Below are 17,172 nucleotides of genomic sequence, written 5' to 3'. Positions count from 1 at the left end.
CCAGGCCCAACATTGTTTTTAATAACAAAATAATGAAAGTAAACTAAATGTTATCAATAGTCAGTTGGTTGAGTAAATTTTTTAAGTATGTGTATGTGTGCATAGTCAGGTGAAAAAGCAAACTGCAAAACTAAAGAGGAACCCCGTTTATTTTTAAAAGGAGAGAGAAGAGTATACTATATATATTGCATGTCTCCAGAAGGATTCACAAAAAGCTGATAATAATTGGTTCTTTCCATAGAAGGGAATGGGGTGGCTAGAGAACAGAGAAGGTGACTTTTCACTCTGTTGTATCTTTTGAGTGTGAATGTACAACATATTTTGAATTAATAAAACTAGAATTTAAAAAAAAAATGGCCAGGCGAGGTGGCTCACGCCTGTAATCCCAGCACTGTAGGAGGCCAAGGCAGGTGGATCACCTGAGGTCAGGAGTTCGAGACCAGCCTGGCCAACATGGTGGAATCCCGTCTCTACTAAAAATACAAAAAATTAGCTGGGCACAGCCAAGCGCTGTGGCTCACGCCTGTAATCCCAGCACTTTGGGAGGCGGAGGCGGGCAGATTGCCTGAAGTGGGAGGTCGGGAGTTCAAGACCAGTCTGACCAACATAGAGAAACCCCGTCTCTACTAAAAATACAAAATTAGCCAGGCATGGTGGCACATGCCTATAATCTGAGCTACTTGGGAGGCTGAGGCAGGAGAATCACTTGAACCCGGGAGGCGCAGGTTGCAGTGAGCTGAGATAGCGCCATTGCACTCCAGCCTGGGCAACAGAGTGAGACTCCATCTCAAAAAAAAAAAAAAAAAAAAGAGCATGCTATTTACTTCACAACCAACAATTACAGAGAGCCTCCTACATCCAAGGTTCTAGGCTGGGCATTAGGAGATACACCTTATATAGCCAGCCTCTTCCCTCTGACTGGTTAGGGCCTTGTGGGGAGGTAGACATGGACAGTTACAGATTGCCCCAGGTCCAGTGAAATTAGGACAACCAAGTGCCACAGTAGGGAGATGCTGTTTATTTCCACCAGGGAAGGAATTTGAGTTCTGTTAACAGAATGGAGGGTGGAGTGGCTGGGATGGAAGTAGGAAAGGCCTTCCATGAAGAAGGGGGAAGAAACAGCAAAGGTACAAAGCTACCAAGAGTTGGCCCAGTATAGCTAGAGCCCAGGATGTGCGACAGAGAGCAAGGAGCAAGTAATTGAAAAGGAGGGTTGAGGCCAGATCCTGTAGGTCCCTAAATGCCAAACCAAAACTTTAAACTTCATCATTTTGGGGATGGTATCCATTCCAGTAAAGCTTTTTGAGGATCAGCAAGGGTGCAACCTAACCTGTTTTTAAAAAAATATATATATATATATAATCAAAATTCTTGTATCCTTAGGTTACAGCAAGGAAGAGAACAAAAACGGGTCCTTAAAATAAAACAGGCAGAGTGCTCCACTGCAATAAGTTAGGGGTCCTTGCTTACAGGTTCTGACTATTTTAGGCCTCCCTGTTTTATTCTCTGGGCCCTTTTATGAGTTCCTTGAGAGCTCATTAAAGCCATCACTCTTAAATGACACAGTTTGGTTTTAAATAACCCTTCCATTTTTTTTGCCAAAGGCTGAAATCCTTCATTAGCTATGCTGAGCACAGTCCTACTGGGACAGTCTGAAATTTACATCATGTGGACCTTGTTAGGAGCGATGAGAGATGGGCAATTTCAGCTGCAGCCAGATGTCCCTAGGGAACCATTCCCAGCCTGGAAGGCTGTCCTCACTGAATCACAAGTTAAAGATGAGCCTCTGACTTCAAGAAAGGGAGGTAAATTCTAAGGCAGGAGGCAGAGCTTCCTGGGAAAAACAGAGTTACTAAGGACAATGCCACTGGGGGCATTTCACTTTAGATTTAATTCAGATTTCCCCTCGGAGGAGCAAAAATTCCCTGTGAGTCACTGGGTAAATGCCTCTTAGGCATTTGCCAAGGTCCAGGGACCAAATAGGTATGAGAGTGGCGTCTTAGCACCTGCATTGACATTGCCCACAGGTGCCACAGGAAACAGGAAATGAAAAACATGTTAATAGCAGCATCAGGTGGTCACTCAGTTTCCTTCCAGAACATTCTCTTGGGAGAGCACCTGACATAAGAATTATCTAATAAAGTGAACATATTTTTAGTGAGCATTTATCCTATGCAATGTACTCTCCCAGATGCGTGGCGGGACACAGGGGTAATGTGCAGGATGTGCTCCCTGGCCTCATGGAAGGTACAGGGGAGACTTTTTATGATTTAATCCCCACCTATTTGTGAAAAAAAATCTGAGATAACTTCATTAAGTGGAACACATCATAAGATAGATGTATTAAAAATAAATAGGGCCGGTCACAGTGGCTAACGCCTGTGTAATCCCAGCACTCTGGGAGGCTGAGGCAGGTGGATCACTTGAGGCCAGGAGTTTGAGACCAGCCTGGCCAACATGGTGAAACCCCATCTCTACTAAAAATACAAAAAAAAATTAGCCAGGCATGGTGGCACACGCCTGTAATCCCAGCTACTCGGGAGGTTGAGGTGGAGGAATTGCTTAAACCCAGGAGGCAGAGGTTGCAGTGAGCTGATATTGCACCACTGCACTCTAGCCTGGGCAACAGAGTGAGACTCTGTCTCAAAAAATAAATAAATACATACATACATACACATATACAGGGCTGGGTGCAGTGGTTCACGCCTGTAATCCCAGCACTTTGGGAGGCCAAGACTGGTGGATCACTTGGGATCAGGAGTTTAAGACCAGCCTGACTAACATGGTGAAAACCCGTCTCTACTAAAAAAATATAAAATTAGCCAGGCATGGTGGCACAAGTCTATAATCCCGGCTACTTGGGAGGCTGAGGCAGGAGAATCGCTTGAACCCGGGAGGCAGAGGTTGCAGGGAGGCGGAGGTTGCAGTGAGCCGAGATTGCACCATTGGGCAACAAGAGCAAAACTCTGAAGACAGAGAGAGAGAGAGAGACCAGGCACAGTGGCAGAGAGAGAGAGAGAGACCAGGCACAGTGGCAGAGAGAGAGAGAGAGACCAGGCACAGTGGCAGAGAGAGAGAGAGAGACCAGGCACAGTGGCAGAGAGAGAGAGAGAGACCAGGCACAGTGGCTTACACCTGTAATCCCAGCACTTTGGGAGGCCAAAGCAGGAGGGTCACATGAGCCCTTTTAAGGTTATAGTGAGCTATGGCGGCACTGCTGCACTTCAGCCTGGGTGACAGAGTGAGACTCTGTCTAAAAAAAAAAAAAAAAAGAAGGAAAGAGAAGAGGGAGGAAGGAGGGAGGGAGGGAGGAGGGGGGAAAGGAAGGAAGGAAAGAAGGAAGGGAAGGAAGGAAGGAACTCAGCTAAAATAAAAGGAGCAGGAAACTGGTGATAGACACCTAAGATTAGTTAATCACACAGTTGGACACCAGCCGTGACTGTGAGCTTCCCAATAACCATGGTAAAAAAGAAATGTGTTGGGGTACGAGCTAATGAAGATGGTGCAAGCACTCAAAAGATTGAATTCGGCCAGGCACGGTGGCGCACGCCTGTAATCCCAGCACTTTGGGAGGCTGAGGTGGGCAGATCACGAGGTCAAGAGATGGAGACCATCCTGGCCAACATGGTGAAACCCCATCTCTACTAAAAATACAAATTAGCTGGGCATGGCGGTGCACGCCTGTAACCCCAGCTACTCAGGAGGTTGAGGTGGGAGAATCACTTGAACCCGGGTGGCGGAGGTTGCAGTGAGCTGAGATCGTGCCACTATACTCCAGCCTGGCGACAGAGTGAGACTCCATCTCAAAAAAAAAAAAAAAAAGATTCAATTCTAAGCAGTCTGTGAAAAGTCTTATGAAGAGGAAGGCATCAATTTATCTGCAGGTCATAGAGTTGATCCACTGTCTATCCATGAGGATGCTGCTGTCAGAAGCTCATAGAAGGATGTAGGCTTTGAGGATTTCCCAAAAAGAGGTCACATCCAGTGGGGGGTCACACTCAGGGGGTTCATTTTCTGTCTCCTTTGGACCAGTGGGACTTACCCACCATTGATTGGCCAAAGGTTCCAGCAGCAGACAACAACGGGAGACCTTGTGGAAAGAAAAAAGAAAAATGGTCCATGAGAATGGAATGATGGGCCTTGGCCTCACCAGTCACTCCTTCGCTCAGAAGTTCCTCAAATCAGAGTGTTATGAGCCAGGCACTGTATTTTTTTTTTTTTTTTTTTTTTTTTTTGAGACAGAGTCTTGCTCTGTCACCCAGGCTGGAGTGCAGTGGCACAATTTCGGCTCACTGCAACCTCTGCCTCCTGGGTTCAAGCGATTCTCCTGCCTCAGCCTCCTGAGTAGCTATTACTATAGGCGCCTGCCACCACGCCTGGCTAATTTCTTGCATTTTTAGTAGAGACGGGGTTTCACCATGTTGGCCAGGCTGGTCTTGAACTCCCGGCCTCAAGTGTTTTGCCCGCCTTGGCCTCCCAAAGTGCTGGGATTAGAGGCGTGAGCCACTGTGGCTGGCCTACTTTTCTTTTTGAATCAGCTTTAATGACCTATAATAAACTGCACATATTTAAAGGTACAATTTGATAAGCTTTGACATATGTATACACCTGTGAAACCATTGTTACCAAAACACTAGGGGTTCAATCTGGGTCCTGCTGCTCACCACACAGAAGGCCAATTACTAAGAAAATGAGTATTGCCAAGGAAGAAAGCTTTAGGCCAGTGCTGCAGCTGAGGAGATGGGAGCTTGGTCTCAAATCCATCTCCCTGATGGATTAAAACTAGGACTTTATATAGCAGGGAAGAAATGTAGCAATGTATAAGAAAACAGGAACTCAGAAGGGACAAGGAAGCAATCACGATGAATGAGGGGTCCAGCATTTCATAGTCGGATGGGGTGATCTGGTGAGTTTTGGTTCTTTGATACTTTTTTTTTTTTTTTGAGAGGCCTGAGTTTCCTGAAGAAGGAACTCAGATAAAACAAATGTAAGGTTTAGGAACAGAAATGTCAATTTCTTTTTTGTTTTTTGTTTTTTGTTTTTTGTTTTTGAGACGGAATCTCATTCTGTTGCCCAGGCTGGAGTGCAGTGGTACGATCTCAGCTCACTGCAACCTCTGCCTCCCAGGTTTAAGCGATTCTCCTGCCTCAGCCTCCCGAGTAGCTGGGATTACAGGCACCTGCCACCAAGTCCGGCTAATTTTTGTATTTTTAATAGAGACGAGGTTTCACTATGTTGGCCAGGCTGGTCTTGAACTCCTGACCTCGTGATCTGCCTACCTCAGCCTCCCAAAGTGCTGGGGATTACAGGCATGAGCCACTGCGACCGGCCCCATGGCCAGAAGGGTCCATTTCTTTTTTTTTTTTTTTTTTTTGAGACGGAGTTTTGCTCTGTCGCCCAGGCTGGAGTGCAGTGGCACAATCTCCGCTCTCTGCAACCTCCACCTCCCGAGTTCAAGCGATTCTCCTGCCTCAGCCTCCTCAGTAGGTGGTATTACAGGTGCACGCCACCACCTCACCTGCTAATTTTGTATTTTTAGTAGAGACAGTTTTGCCATGTTGACCAGGCTGGTCTCAAACTCCTGACCTCAAGTGATCCGTCCGCCTCGGCCTCCCAAAGTACTGGGCATGAGCCACCACGCCCAGCCTGTCTTGCCACCCTTAATGCACACATGAGAGGCCCTAAAATAACTTCTGGTAACTGGGGACTCATTTGGACAATCAGAGGAGGCGCCACAGACCCTGTTTTGGGAAAAACCTCTGTTTTCCTCATGAAACCCCAAGAATTAAAAGTGGATAAATGGCCGGGCGCAGTGGCTCCTGCCTGTAATCCCAGCACTTTGGGAGGCCGAGGTGGGCGGATTACCTGAGCGGGGAGTTCGTGACCAGCCTGATCAACATGGAGAAACCCCATCTCTACTAAAAATACAAAATTAGCCGGGCGTGGTGGCATATTCCTGTAATCCCAGCTACTTGGGAGGCTGAGGCAGAAGAATTGCTTGAACCTGGGAGGTGGAGGTTGCAGTAAGCCGAGATCGCGCCATTGCACTCCAGCCTGGGCAACAAGAGCGAAACTCCATCTCAAACAATCAAACAACAACAACAACAAAAAAAAAGCAGATAAATCCCTCTCAAAATCAAAGGCTCTGTTCTGTTTTGCATTGTGTTATCTGACGGTTTGAGTTTTGGGGGTATCAGAAATTACTTCCCATTATGATATCTAGGTAGGAAATATACTTTAAGTGATGGCTAATAATAGTTACGGAGGGATACCTGACTCTTTGACACTTGGATCAGAGAAGCATGCTCTTGGCCACCTGGAAGATAAGGAAATATCTCCACCCCCCACACTGGGAGATGAGACTCCCATGAGAGATGGGCTGATTACAAAATGGGCTGATTGGCTTTGGGTTGCCTTTCAATGAAATGCAGGGTAGAGACCGGGCACCGTGGCTCACGCCTGTAATCCCAGCACTTTGGGAGGCCAAGGATCATCTGAGGTCAGGAGTTCGAGACCAGCCTGGCCAACATGGTGAAACCCCATATCTACTAAAAATACAAAAATTAGCTGGACATAGTGGTGGGCGCGCCTGTAATTCCAGCTACTCAGGAGGCTGAGGCAGGATAATCGTTTGAACCTGGGAGGCGGAGGTTGCAGTGACCTGAGATCACACCATTGCACTCCAGCCTGGGCAACAAGAGCAAAACTCAGTCTCAAAAAAATGGAAGGGAAGGGAAAAGGGAAATGAAATGCAGGGTAGGCCAGGCTCAGTGGCTCACACCTGTAATCCCAGCACTTTGGGAGGCTGAGGCAGGTGAATCACCTGAGGTCAGGAGTTCGAGACCAGCCTGGCCAACATGTTGAAACCCCATCTCTACTAAAAATACAAAAATTAGCCAGGAGTGGTGGTAGGCGCCTGTAATCCCAGCTACTCAGGAGGCTGAGGCAGGAGAATCACTTGAACCCGGGTGGTGGAGGTTGCAGTGAGCCGAGATCACACCACTGCACTCCAGCCTGGGCAACAGAGCGAGACTCCCTCTCAAAAAAAAAAAAAAAGAAAGAAAAAAGAAACACAGGGTAGAGGCAGTGCACTGTCTTCTCCCGTAGTATTTCCCTCCTTTTGGGGATCCAGGATCCAGTATAGAATGGCACTTTTAATTTTGGGGATCTGCTTTGCCTTCAGCTGCTTATTTGGCCCTAGAAACCAAGCTTTCCCAGCCCTGTTCCTCCAAGGGCTCCACCCTGAAGCTAGTAATCCAATTAAGAAACTGGCAAATGAAGAATCTTACAAGTGCTGAATCTTCTGTCTGTGCATTTATGTGTGTTGTATGTTTATATAAAAAGAGCTCTGATTAATTGGCTTAGAATAATAAGTACTTAAATATTTTGTCAGAGAAATAAAAACTTTAATGCCTTTTTGTTCATGTGATTTTAGTAATATTTTGGAAATAAAGACAGCTTTAAAGATGATTGGTAAAATAAAATGCCTTGAAAATATAGACATTTGGTCTAAATTAAGGTCAGATATCAGACTTGCTAAATGCTTTAAGGTCAAACTGTCTTGACTTTTGAAAATTGTTCGATTTACCCCCTTTGGAGCATTAGATTAGCCATGCCTGCTAGCTATGCTAAAAGGAGTCAGACCTTATCTTCATTTCTGTCTGATGTCCTAGGTTCAACCCCAGTACATAATTAAAATCGCTTACTTATCAGTTTTTTCACTAAAATAAAAGTTGCTAAGAGTTCATATTGTAACATGTAGTTGAGACCACTAGAGAGACAGTTTTACACACAAGGTGTGTAGGGAATGTGTTTTTGGTAAAAGATGATAAGAAGGCAGGATGGGCACGGTGGCTCATGCCTGTAATCCCAGCACTTTGGGAGGCCGAGACCGGTGGATCACTTGAGGCCAAGAATTCAAGACCAGCCTGGCCAACATGGTGAAACCCCATCTCTACTAAAAATACAAAAATTAGCCAAGCATGGTGCACGCACCTGTAGTCCCAGCTACTGGAGACGCTGAGGCAGGAGAATCACTTGAACCCGGGAGGCAGTGAGCCAAGATCGTGCCACTGCACTCCAGCCTGGGCGACACAGCAAGACTCCATCTCAAAAAACAAACAAACAAAAAAAGGCAGCAGTATGGGAATATGGCTTTTGTTAAAGGGAATGTAATTTTATCTAGTTCAGAGGGTTTTAAATATTGCCTTAACAAAAACAAAAAAAGGTTGTCTTAACCTAAAAGAGTAACAGAACAAAACTGAAGGTTTAAGCAAAGTGAAAGGGTTTGTAAAGGGTTGATCTTGTAAAAATTCTGTAGGTATACAGGCTGGACATGGTGGCTCACACCTGTAATCCCAGCACTTTGGGAGGCCAAGGCAGGCGGAACACCTGAGGTCAGGAGTTCGAGACCAGCCTGGCCAACATGGTGAAACCTATCTCTACTAAAAATACAAAAATTAGCCAGGCGTGGTGGCATGCGCCTGTAATCCCAGCTACTCAGGAGGCTGAGGCAGGAGAATCGCTTGAACCAGGGAGGCAGAGGTTGCAATGAGCTGCGATTGTGTCATTGCACTCCTGCCTGGGCAACAAGTGCGAGACTCCATCTCAAAAAAAAAAAATTCTTGGGCCAGGTGTGGTGGCTCACGCCTGTAATCCCAGCACTTTGGGAGGCCGAGGCGGGTGTATCACCTGAGGTCAGGAGTTCAAGACCAGCCTGGCCAACATGGTGAAACCCCATCTCTACTAAAAATATAACAATCAGCTGGGCATGGTGGCGCACATCTGTAATCCCAGTGGGAGGCTGAGGCAGGAGAATTGCTTGAACCCAGAAGGTGGAGGTTCCCATGAGCCAAGATCATGCCACTGCACTCCAGCCTGGGCAATAGAGACTCCGTCTTAAAAAAAAAAAAAAAAATTCTTTGAGTATAAACACATTGGCAAAAATTTAAAAGAAATTATTTAGTTTTTTCCTTAGGTTAAAAACATTAAAATCATACTGACGTGGGGCCAGATTCTGGGCCCATGTGTCCAAATAACAGGGTTTTCTTAGAAATTGATCTACTGTTTGATAGAAAATCATAAAGGGTTCTAAAAAGTTTATGAAAATCTTACCTTGTGGTCAAACTAATTAAAACTGGATAGAGATATAAAATTTTATTTTAAAAACTTGCTTTAACATTAAAGATGCACTAATGCAAACATGAAATTTGGTTTTCTCTTTTGCAGACGTTTTGTATGTAATGTTAAAATATAATGAAAGGGTTTTGTTTTCTCCTTTGGGTAAATGGCAGGAAAAAAAAAGGGAAGAGAGAGAAAAGAGACAGATTCAGTTGGCCTCATGCTGTCTTCATTGTGTCTTGTTTGGAAAGTTAAGTCTCCTCTATTAGAGTAAAGGTTTTTCTTTTAAAAAAATTTTTTGGAGTTATCATTTTGGCCAAATGATTGACTTATGGTGACCTGGAATTCTATTTTGTGATATCCAGTGTTTTAAACCTTTGATATTTGACAAACTTTCCAAAATCAAGTTATAAATTATGTCTCTTTCTTACCTAATATTTTAGATATAAGCCCAAAAATGACATTTGGCCAGTGAGCCAGGAGTGCTGATTGGTCAGAGATGAAATCTTAGGGAGTCAGGCCTGTCTTCTCGTGCTCAGTCAGTTCCTGGGTGGCCACAGGATCAGATAGATCAGACGAGCCAGTTTCTTGATCTGAGTAGGGCCAGCTGATCCATCAAGTGCAAGGTCTGTAAAATATCTCAAGCACTGATCTTAGAGCAGTTTAGGGAGGGTCAGAATCTTGTAGCCTCCAGCTGCATGACTCCTAAACCATAATTTCTAATCTTGTAGCTAATGTTAGTCCTACAAAGGCAATCTAGTCCCCTGGCAAGAAGGAAGTCCGCTTTGGGAAAGGGCTGTTACCATCTTTGTTTAAACTATAAACTATAAACTAAGTTTCTCCCAAAGTTACTTCAGCCTACGCCCAGGAAGGAACAAGGGCAGCCTGGAGGTTAGAGGCAAGATGGAGTCAGTTAAGTTAGATCGCTTTCACGGTCTCAGTCATAATTTTGCAAAGGCAGTTTCAATCCCTCCCTTTGGGTTTTATAACACCTTAATCTTAAGGTGTAGGCTATGAAGATGGGAAAAGGCCGTCAATCGCTCTGGCTTCTTCCTGCTGACAGGGGACAGACGTAGTGGGAAACGGAGTGAACCCCAAGGTGAAAAGAGTGGAACTGCTTTGCAACTGTCTGAGCGACTCATGCAGGTCTGGATGGGCTCTCAAGGTTTGCGTGGCAAAAACATGAGTATCTCATGAGATCTATAGTTTTACTACAGTGTAACGAGTCCTAGGATGAGGAGTACAATTCCCAGTTTTAAAAGCAAAGCTTTGAAAGCATTAGTTTGGGGACTTCTAACCCACAAAGAATATAGAATTTAGTCTAAACTGCAGAAAAAACCTCAAGAACAGCTAACAACAGTGTACTCTAGTTTTTCTTTTGAAGCATCATTTTTCTCTCTCCAGTCCCCATTTTTATTAAAAACAAATCATGATGGAACTGATTTGTTTACAAAGTAAACTTTAGTCTTACTGTACTTGGCCTGATTATTTGCATAAAGTGCAGCAAGAATAATTATTTTTCACTTAGGCTTTTTTAATTGGCTTTGATAGAACTCTGTTCCCCAAGGAGGGTGGATCACCTGAGGTCGGGAGTTCGAGACCAGCCTGACCAACATGGAGAAACCCCATTTCTACTAAAAATACAAAATTAGCTGGGTATGGTGGCACATGCCTATAATCCCAGCTACTCGGGAGGCTGAGGCAGGAGAATTGCTTGAAGCTGGGAAGCGGAGGTTGCAGTGAGCCAAGATCGTGCCACCGCACTCCCTCCAGCCTGGACAACAGAGTGAAACTCTGTCTCAAAAAAAAAAAAAAAAAGTATCCCAGCTGAAAGACAACCGAGGAATCATTTATTTCCATCTCCCCATTTTGCAGATGAGAAAGAGACTCAGGGACCTCAGGACATTTGCCGGAGATCACATGGCGGGTAAGTAAATGGCAGCGCAGATCCCAGACTCCGGTGCCTGACTCCCAAGCCTGTCCTAGTTCACCCTTTCCCAATCCACAGGGTACCGGCAGCTTTCAGGTGACCAGCGGGCTCCTTGATAAAGACGGGGTTCCTGTCGTTCTCAGGAACGGAGGCTGGAGGTGAAGGTAGTTACAGGTGACCCACCAAGTTATCCTTTAAAACTCTGTTCCCCGAATGTTCATAGAGACTGATTTGAGTAATGATTAAAACTCTGGTCTCCCACCAAAAAAAAAAAAAAGACTCATTTGATAAATGAGTCTCAACTTCTCATTCTCTTAAACTGTCTTTCTGAAGAGCAGAAGTTCTTCATTTTTATAAAGTCCAATTTATCCTTTTTTTCTTTTATGGATCATTCTTTTGGTGTTGCGTCTAAGAAATCTTTGCCTAACCTAAGGTCACAAATATTTTTTTCCTATGTTTTCTTCCAAAAGTTTTATAGTTTTCGGTTTTACATTTAGGTCTAAGATTCATCTTCACGTGGGCCGGGCGTGGTGGCTCACGCCTGTAATCCCAGCACTTTGGGAGGCCGAGGCAGGCGGATCACGAGGTCAGGAGATTGAGACCATCCTGGCTAACACGGTGAAACCCCATCTTTACTGAAAATACAAAAAATTAGCTGGGTGTGGTGGCAGGCGCCTGTAATCCCAGCTACTTGGGAGGCTGAGGCAGGAGAATGGCGTGAACTTGAGAGGTGGAGCTTGCAGTGAGCCGAGATCGCACCACTGCACTCCAGCCTGGGAGACAGAGCGAGACTCCGTTTCAAAAAAAAAAAAAAAAGATTCATCTTTGCATGAATGTTTCCATCCAGTGTGCAGGCACTGTTTTCCACAAACCATTTCATGCCATTCTCACTTCATTTCTGCAAAGATATCAGGTACTATTTTTGCTCCCATTTTACAGATGAGGAAACTGAGGCTTTGTGAAGTTGCAGGGTTTAACCAACTCCTTCTTTCTCCAGAGCTATATGCTTAAGGACAAAACTATATTAGCTTTTATTTAGTTCATGTTATTGTCCCTAAAATCAACTTGATTGATCAAGCTGAGTCCACAGATTGATTGATTGATTGATTGATTGATCAGGTCATTTCCTTCCTTGAATTACAGTCACTCCTACTCAAATACTTAGTAAGTGACTGCCCATTTGGAGAACTTGTCTAGAAACCAGGGTTCCTGGGTTCTAACCTGGGCTCAGATCAGTATCGCCACTGGGAAAAAATGCAAATACAAGTTATTTCTAAAATCACCTCTAAGGGTCCTTCAATCTCGGCAGCCTAAAATCTCTGGGATTTTCCTGCGAATTTAGTCAGTCATTGCTGCAGTTGACATTTTTAGCCACAAGGAGGCACCAGGAGCACAGAATGGAGAAGGCGAAGCAAAGCGCCCTGAAGGAGGATCTGAGACCTGGGAATGGGAGGTGAAGGCGGAAGGGTGAAGGAGGTCTGGAGATTGAAGGGGAAACTGAGGCTAACTGTGGCCCACGCCGAGTTGTATCCAGGGACCCAGTTCAGCCTCAGGCTTGCTATTTGCCAGCAGGCCCTGGGCCCGTCACCAGTAACTACCTTCACCTCCAGCCTCCGTTCCTGAGAACGACAGGAACCCCGTCTTTATCAAGGAGCCTGCTAGTCACCTGAAAGCTGCCGGTGTGGATTGGGAAAGGGTGAACTAGGACAGGCTTGGGAGTCAGGCACCGGAGTCTGGGATCCGCGCTGCCATTTACTTACCCGCCATGTGATCTCCGGCAAATGTCCTGAGGTCCCTGAGTCTCTTTCTCATCTGCAAAATGGGGAGATGGAAATAGATGATTCCTCGGGTGTCTTTCATCTGGGATACTTTTTTTTTTTTTTTTTTTTTTTTTTTTTTTTTTTTTTTTTTGAGACAGAGTCTCACTCTGTTGTCCAGGCTAGAGGGAGTGCAGTGGCACGATCTCGGCTCACTGCAACCTCCTCCTCCCAGCTTCAAGTGATTCTCCTACCTCAGCCTCCGGAGTAGCTGGGACTCCAGGTGCCCACCACCACGCCCGGCTAATTTTTGTATCTTCAGTAGAGATGGGGTTTCACCATGTTGGCCAGGCTGGTCTCGAACTCCTTGACCTCAGGTGATCCGCCTGCCTCACCTCTCAAAAGTGCTGGGATTACAGGCATGAGCCACCATGCCTGGCCTCAGCCACCATGCCTGGCCTCAGCTGGGATTCTGTCCAAACTACCTGAAAACTAGAGAAAGGAACGCATTCTCCTCTTTGTGTACTGGGCAGACCATCTCAACGTTATGAGTCTTAGTTTCCGCTGCAGCTAGAAAAAGGGAGTAATAGCTCTGCTTTATGCACAGGACTGCCCTAGGCCCAGATAAGCTAATGTGTGGGAAATTGTTGTAGGCAGGTTAGGAATTCTCCTTTTCATTATTATTTATGTTCTTGGCTTGCAAAATGCAGGCATATTCTCAGTGTTCAGGATAGAACCTGGTGCTCAATAAATATTTGCTGAATAAATGAATGAATTAACAAATCCAGTCCAAACTCACTCCCAATAAGTGAAGTACTTCTATAATGATTCAAAGAGGGCCACCCAGAATTTGTTTGAACACTTCCCTTGGTGGAGAGCTCACTACTTCTCAAGGAGTGTATTGTCAGCCATCTTGAATCTCTAACACTTCACCTCCTTGGCCTTGGTTCTGCCACCCAAAGCCTTTGCCTATCCTGAACATAGAGCCTTTCTGCACACCTCAGAAACTTCCTTTGAGTTCTGCCAACCATGGGGCCACCTAACCCTAATGGAAGGAAGTAGAGAAATATTATGGTGGCTGGAAAGGGCACAAGGTCATATGAAGAGCTTTTCCTCAATATGGGAGGAAGTTGTCTATGTGGTAGGGGATGGAACCTGAAGAGCAAGCAGAGTGAAGATGCGGGAGAGGAATGCATAAATATATGTCCCTCTATGGGACATAAGCTATAGGGAGGTGGATCTTGGCCTCAGCCCCAGCCAAACATGGTGGTCCCATCCCCCTTGCCTGGGATTGGCTTAGGAATGAGCATGGGATTCAGTTATGTCCAATGAGATGGGAAGGGAAGTCTGCTGAGGGGCTTCTCTTAAGCAGCACAGGCTGGAAGAGACAGTCCCTTTTCTGCCTCTGGTTGAGGAATCTGAATGTGTTGCAACTGCTTAAGTCATGTTGCTGCCACCAAGACCAATATATGGAGAGGGGCATAACTAAAAGAATCACAGAGAAGTAGAGCTGGAGCTTTGATCAAACTGTGCCTGAAGGTGTTCTATGCCTGATTTCCTGTGAGATCATAAACCTTATTGTGTAATCCCAGCAAATTGGCCATCGGCAAGTACCACCACCACGAGCATCCTAACAGATATGCAGATTTTAAAAATGGACTGTATTAATGTGGGCTTATTTATTTATTTATCTATTTATTTTTTGAGACGGAGTCTCACTCTGTCGCCCAGGCTGGAGTGCAGTGGTGCGATCTTGGCTCACTGCAAGCTCCACCTCCCGGGTTCATGCCATTCTCCTGCCTCAGCCTCCCGAGTAGCTGGGACTACAGGTGCCCGCCACCAAGCCGGGCTAATTTTTTGTATTTTTTAGTAGAGACGGGGTTTCACCGTGTTAGCCAGGATGGTCTCGATCTCCTGACCTCGTGATCCACCCGCCTCGGCCTCCCAAAGTGCTGGGATTACAGGCATGAGCCACCGCGAATGTGGGCTCTTTAGTGACAAGTACAGAAGCCCAATTCTGGCTCGCTTCAGCAAAACAAACAAACAGAACAGAATTGTTGGCTCAAATAACTGAAAAGTACAGAGTTGGTTACATCCAGGGATCCAGAAAATTAGGACTCATCTTTCTCTCTCTGCTCCACTAGCTCCATTCTTAGGCTGCCACTCCCAGATCATAAAAAGGCCACTGGACCCACAGTCTCACAGCTTTGCAGCCCCAGAAGAAGAGGACTGTTCTTTCCCAATAGTTTCAACACAAGTCCTGGCACTTGAGTCTCATAGGCTGCTTCAGGTCAGATGTCCACCCATGAGCTAAGCATCAAAGCCAGAGGAGGAAAAGCACCAACTGGCCAAGAATGAGTGACACCCCCATTGTTAGATGTGTCTAGGATAAGGCGTGACCAGATCAGTTCAATTCAACACATATCTAATTTTAATTTCTATGTGACAAGCACAATCCCAGGTACTGCTGCCCAAAGAAGGGGAAATGATTTCTGTGTCTATTCCACCAACCATAAGACAAGTCAGAAAGACAGGAGCTCTGAGAAAGTGACAACTGACATCCAACTGAGTTATACCCAACACACACCATGTTCCCTAATGAATCACTGGTCCTGGAGCCACGTCAGTTGCTGGCAATCGTGAAATGGGCCACATCTACTTTCTTAGCCTCTGTAGAAACCCACTGACTTTGACCCAGTTGTCTGTGGGCCTGTGTTCTTCAGGATATGTTCATTTAATTTATTTTTTTATTTTTTATTTTTTATTTTTAGATGGAATTTCACTCTTGTTGCCCAGGCTGGAGTGCAATGGTGTGATCTCGGCTCACTGCAACCTCCGCCTCCCAGGGTCAAGCAATTCTCCAGCCTTAGCCTCCCAAGTAGCTGGGATTACACGCACCCACCACCACGCCCAGGTACTTTTTTTGTATTTTTAGTAGAGATGGGGTTTCACCATGTTGGCCAGGCTACCCTCAAATTCTGACCTCAGGTGATCCACCCACCTCGGCCTCCCAAAGTGCTGGGATTACCGGCGTGAGCTACCATGCCCGGCTTGTTCATTGAATCTTTAGGGGAGGAAGGTGAACTTCTTTCCATGCCTAACGTAGCCATGGCTTATGGTCCCAAGAAGCATCTGAAGTGGTAGCAGCTCAAAGCAATGGATGCTGGAGACACTGACTGGTGTGTCTGCTCCTCATCCATCCACCAGTCCCCACAAGCTGAGAGTGCGTCTCCTCCTCATCATTTTTCCTAAGAAACAGAATTAAGTATGCCCTGATCAGAGATGAACTAAAGATTTGGATGCTGCGGCTCATTAAGATTGACGACAAGGTCCAAACGGATAGAACCTACCCTGCTGGATTCAAAGATGTCATCATCATTGACAAGACCAGAGAGAATGTCCGTCTGATCTGTAACATCAGGGTCACTTTGCCATTCACCGTATTACAGCTGAGGAGGCCAAGTACAAATTGTGCAAAGTGAGAAAAATCTTGCGGCTACAAAAGGAATCCCTCAACTGGTAACCGATGATGCTGGCACCATCCGCTACCCTGGTCCCCTCATCAAGGTGAATGACATCATTCAGATTGATTTGGATACTGGCAACAGTACTGATGTCATCAAGTTTGATACTGGTAACCTGTGGATGGTGACTGGAGGTGCGAACCTAGGAAGAATTGGTGTGATTACCAACAGAGAGAGGCACCCTGGATCTTTTGATGTGGTTCATGTGAAAGATGCCAACAGCAACAGCTTTGCCGCCTGGCTTTCCAGCATTTTTGTTATTGGCAAGGGCAACAAAACCCGAGGAAAGGTATCCACCTCACCACTGCTGAAGAGACAGACAAGAGGCTGGCAGCCTAGCAGTGGGTGAAATGGTCTCTAGGTGATATGTTAACAAGATCTTCGTACCTAATTAAAAATAATGCAGCCTAAAAAAATTGGGGTGTATTTGGCCAACTGGATCAACTAATATAATGTTTTTAACTTGCAATTTGAAAATAACAAGTAGAGCTTAAATTAGCCAAGAATTTTTTATTTATTGAAAATAACAAGTAGAGCTTATATTAGCCAAGAATTTGTTTGGTTACAAGTTATTAAAACTCAACTCAAAGTCAAGACTAAGAGGAGGCCAGTGAGGAGCTGAAGGTGAGAAATGTATGAAGGTGCTCACTGTCAGGTTTGTAAAGACGCCTCCTTAAATTTTGCTCCTCAAGTGCCTCATTTGACTTGCTGTGTTCCCACTTCTGATCCAACTCAAACTAGCTTAAGCCAAAAGGGAAAAATTACAGGCTCAATAGTTGAACTAGAAAAGGCACAGTGATGAAGCTGGCCTCGAGCACACATGGACCCAGGGTTCAAATGC

The 17,172-nt window shown here is 45.4% G+C and overlaps 1 pseudogene; it reads left to right on the top strand.

Annotated features, from left to right (window-relative positions):
- The first annotated feature begins 15,753 nt into the window (after positions 1-15,753).
- Positions 15,754-16,766, top strand: LOC469203 (small ribosomal subunit protein eS4-like; annotated as a pseudogene).
- Positions 16,767-17,172: the final 406 nt, after the last annotated feature.

This window comes from Pan troglodytes, chromosome 1 (assembly GCF_028858775.2).
Source record: "Pan troglodytes isolate AG18354 chromosome 1, NHGRI_mPanTro3-v2.0_pri, whole genome shotgun sequence".
NCBI lineage: Eukaryota > Metazoa > Chordata > Mammalia > Primates > Hominidae > Pan > Pan troglodytes.
Note: the sequence above shows the minus strand (reverse complement) of the source record. Positions and strands in the feature narration are given on the sequence as shown.